The 4,280-nt window shown below is 40.7% G+C and overlaps 2 protein-coding genes across 2 annotated transcripts in view; one reads left to right on the forward strand and one right to left on the reverse strand.

Annotated features, from left to right (window-relative positions):
- Positions 1-105, reverse strand: part of cfap97d2 (CFAP97 domain containing 2) — a 17,174-nt gene extending 17,069 nt beyond the window's left edge. Inside the window, exon 1 of the mRNA XM_020609407.1 lies at positions 41-105. The gene's annotated coding sequence lies outside the window, so the exon portion shown is untranslated. The remainder of the gene's footprint in view (positions 1-40) is intronic.
- fgf14 (fibroblast growth factor 14) overlaps positions 1-4,280 on the forward strand; it is a 109,229-nt gene that overhangs the window by 2,291 nt on the left and 102,658 nt on the right. The window lies entirely within an intron of this gene.

Here is a 4,280-nt window from a genome sequence, read left to right on the forward strand (position 1 = left end):
ATTGATATCACTTTATAATTTCATAAAAAATTCCTTCCACCCATATAATGAGCTATATCACTTCTGACGCAAAGGCGCAATAGGTAGTTGCAAATTGTCTTTTCCAACCGCCATTAAACCCGAGGAAGAAGAAGAAGACGACAACGAAGAAGAAGAAGAAGAAGAAGAAGAAGGTAAAATAGAAAAAAGAAAAAGAAAAAGAAGAAGAAGAAGTAGTAGTAGAAGTAGAAGTAGAAGGCTGTCTTTTGTTGCAGGTGTTTAAAGCACTAGACGTACGGTATCTCCAAGAACATTGGTGAATGTTGTCACACAACCTACGACTTTTTTCTGAAATGAGCTTGTGCTTATCTTTGCAAAAATGCACAGCATAGAGACACGAATTTATCAGTGCGGAGCTTGATTAGCCAAACATGTAGACTCATTCTGAATCTGATAATTGATTTATAGCTTCTCAGTAGAATAGCTGTACCAAGACACTAACTCATGCTCAACACCATGCTGCCAGTCGATCAAACAGACTCATTGTCAGGTGTCACAATGTCTTTCAAAGTCAGAGGAGGCCACATTTAGCTTGTGGAGGCTCCTTTAGAATCATCATGAACTGATGGTGTGGACACAATAGTCAGGGTTTCTGCTGAAGCAGCAGACAGGTCTAGTAGTTTACTGGGAAATGAAGTAGGCCAGGATGCAGACTGTGTCAGTGGAGTGCTGTACTGTTTGTTGACTTATTAAACCAACACTGTCAAACAAATCTCACAGTAGATATGTTTCAGCTTGAGTTATACAGTCCCACCAGGTTTTCTAGTACCTTTTTTGTAGTAGGATGGAGAATCCTCTGTGTGGCTCTGTCAGTAATGGCAGGTGTTTCCAGTATAGCGCTCACTAGGCCTGTGCTGCAAAGGCCTAGATATAGTGCTCCAGCTCTTTGGCTGTATTTATAGTAACGCAACATAACTGAGAGGACATAGAGAGACTAAGCCTGATGTGGGTTACCTTCAGGGGACAATGAAGGTAAACATTAGGCCTATGTGTAACCTACATGTTTGTGATTTCTCAACATCATGGTAGATACAGCAGTTCATCAAAGTGTATAGTTTTTCACCTCCAGATCTTGCAGTTTTATTTGTTCATTTTCTCTTTTAGTATTAATTTTGTATAGTAGTCTTCTCTTTTAGTTTCTCAGCATCCCTGTAAGTTTCCCTCACATTGTGAAATACATTTGTCTCTCAATCTCCAGAAAGGGAGAATGTACAGTAAATATTCGCTGAATAGTTTCAATCTAAGTGACAATGCATTAGTCTCAGCTGTTTCAATGTACAAATACAGAAGGTACTATATGGAGTATTTCTTGAACAAGACCACATGATTTTCTGTGGAAGCCAGATGCCACAAATGCAGTGTTTTGTGTAGCTTAATTCGCATTGCATGGCATTGACATTTATTAGATGGTTTTCACAATTCGAAGCCAGTCTCCTCTCTTTAAAGTCGTTCCTGCTCCTGAAGCTTTGACTTTGCTTCATGAAGCTGTGATGAGGTAAAGTAGCAAGAGACATTGTGAAATGTTTGGTCGAAGTTGTAGCACACAACTGAACGACTTGACTGTCTTTCTTGGTGGATATATAGTTTGCCATCATGCAAAGACTACATAATCACTTTTAGCCCTTTTGAAAACATGCCTTCAGATAAAGCCTTTACAGTCTCTGACTGGATAATGTTCTTCCAGCTGCATCACTGGTTCCCAACAGGATTGTTGTTTCATCAGTGGTAGCCTGTCCTTAGTGGTCTGGTACTACTGGCACTGCTGACCTACTGTTAATGTTCTCTTGTCTCCCAGCATGGCTACATGTCTTTGAGTGCAAGTACTTCATTAAATCAGTTAAGTAATGAACTAGCTGAGTGGAATGTATGGAGCTATAGTAAGCTTCGCCCTGCAGCCTGTGTAGCAGTGATGCCCGTGAAAACAACCACATAGCTGTCATTGTGAAATTCTGAGAATGTCATTGAACTGTGCATACAGCCATGATGAATGACAGTGGTTTAATGAGGGCATTTGGTTGTAAATGTTAGAGGAGAAAGTTATGCCATTGTCTGCCTTGTGCAATAAAGGCAGACATCTGATTCATGCTTGCTGACATATCCTGGGCTTTGCAGTTTTGTAAAGCACTGAATGCTGTAGAAGGCAAACAGCCAGGTTGCTGAAAGAGCAGAACTGCAGTGGATGTGTCAAGTCAGTAGGTGGCTTCCTTAGAGAAGCACAGCAGCAGCTCATTGACAGCAGAAAGACGGTACCGGTCACACAATACCCAGACATCCACGTGATGATGGCTTATGGTGAAACTCACCTTTGTGGTGTGTGACAGACCCAGGAGGCCAAACCAAAGCTTCAACACTGTAATGCTGTTGGGTACACTGGAGGATGAGCTGGACCTTACACTCATGAATCTGTCTCTGGCATAGTCAACCACGCTGACTATTGGATACTATGACCTTGTACTGGTACTAAAAACCCTGAAAATTAAAATTGTTTGATTTGGGGCACATATACCATTAAAAATAAATCTATAGATGCAGATCTATTATGTCTCATTATCTAAAATTATAAAAGCAATGCATGAGTAAACAAAATATATGTGTTTGGATACCAAGATTATTATGGCTATAAACTGACAAGTCCATGACAAGATTGCTGAGTCAACATATTTAATGACCCATTGATATGGTGCATGTTCATGTGTCTACATGGTGTTTGCTGTCTTGTCAAGTTTATGAATCTGTTAGTGTAAAATATTCTTTTTACAGTGCACTGTTCTTTTCTGAGACCGCTATAGTGTAATCTGAATTTGCATGCGCATTTTAATAACCAGGTTCTGCTGCCAGCGTCTTACTTCAGTCGAATCAGTGTGTCAACTTCAGCTCTTTCCAAAATCATTCCTGTTTTAAAATTTAAAAAAGAGGGCCAGCATTTTTATACTGTTTAAAACATTCTTGATTAATCCTGATTAATTTGGGTAACATATCCACACTAGTTTAATTTGTGGTAACAAAGAAACACCAGTGTAATTAAAGGGGATGGGTGAGATTCAAACTCCTACAATTAGAATAACAGCAGGGCTGGCAAAAATATCCTCCTCCGAACACTGTGGGAGGTTGCTAAGTTTCATACAAAAACATTACAGAATGTTTGTAAATGACTGAACTGCAAAAGCATTTTTGATAATACACATGGGTTTTGCAGGCCCTAGCATGGCACAGTTTAGATTAAGAGAAAAGCTTTACAGTTGACAGGGCTTAGCAAGTGCCTGCACGTTTACTAGGCACCAATCTAAAACAAGACTTCTTTATACTACACTATGTGTCTCACTGATGAACTTCTTACTTCCAAAAATAGCTGGCAGGGTACACGTCCTCACAATACAAGTCAATACAGAGAAAGAGAATAAAAATATGACATTAATATGAAGCAAAAATGATTTTCTAATTAGAGGTTGTCAAGGAGTGATTGTTCTTCTTACAGCAGCGTAGAAACTCCAGTGATTCCTATTAGGCTTTTGAGATCATCTGGAGGATGAAGTCCCATGTTGCTGCAGTGGATATGTCACAGGTCACCAAAACACATTGTTTCACTCATCTTTTTTGGGCATGATAATGGCAGTGGCGGCGGCCGTTTCCACATTGAATTAATTTGGGCTGCCTCTGTCAGGCTCTTGAGAAATATGATGTGCAGGGTTGATGACATTCAAGTTCCTGGCTGCTGTTGTACCTTTCTCTGTCAGATAATCAGGTTTACATACAAATCAGCTCAGATGAGAGGGACAATTTATATGAAGTTTGTGTATAGAGACAGAAAGAAAAGGGGGCAAGGGGAGAGAGAGTTGGCATATATAGAAGGGAGTTGATGCCGATGTTAAGGGAGGCCAGGGCGAGGGGAGACATCACGTTCCTGCGGTATGACCGACTAGTAACCCGACCTCAGAACCAGAATCCAGGACCTATGACCAGCACGCCGAGGACCAGTATGCCGAGACAAGGAGCGTATGAAGGGGTCGCAGGACCCTCAGCTGTATGAAGAAACACACAGGTATATTGATATCTGCGAGGGCAGATGAGCGTTGGAACCAACAATTAGCAGGAACCAACAACAAGTATGACCCACGTACGGAATGAGGCAAGTGATTTGCTACAGAGGTTAATAGTTTTTGAGGGATTGGATCTGGAACTGAACACAATTGGAGACACTGAACAACATTATCATGAATCGGACGATGACTTTGACCCTGAAA

This window comes from Monopterus albus, unplaced genomic scaffold (genome assembly GCF_001952655.1).
Source record: "Monopterus albus unplaced genomic scaffold, M_albus_1.0 scaffold99.1, whole genome shotgun sequence".
NCBI classification, from domain to species: domain Eukaryota; kingdom Metazoa; phylum Chordata; class Actinopteri; order Synbranchiformes; family Synbranchidae; genus Monopterus; species Monopterus albus.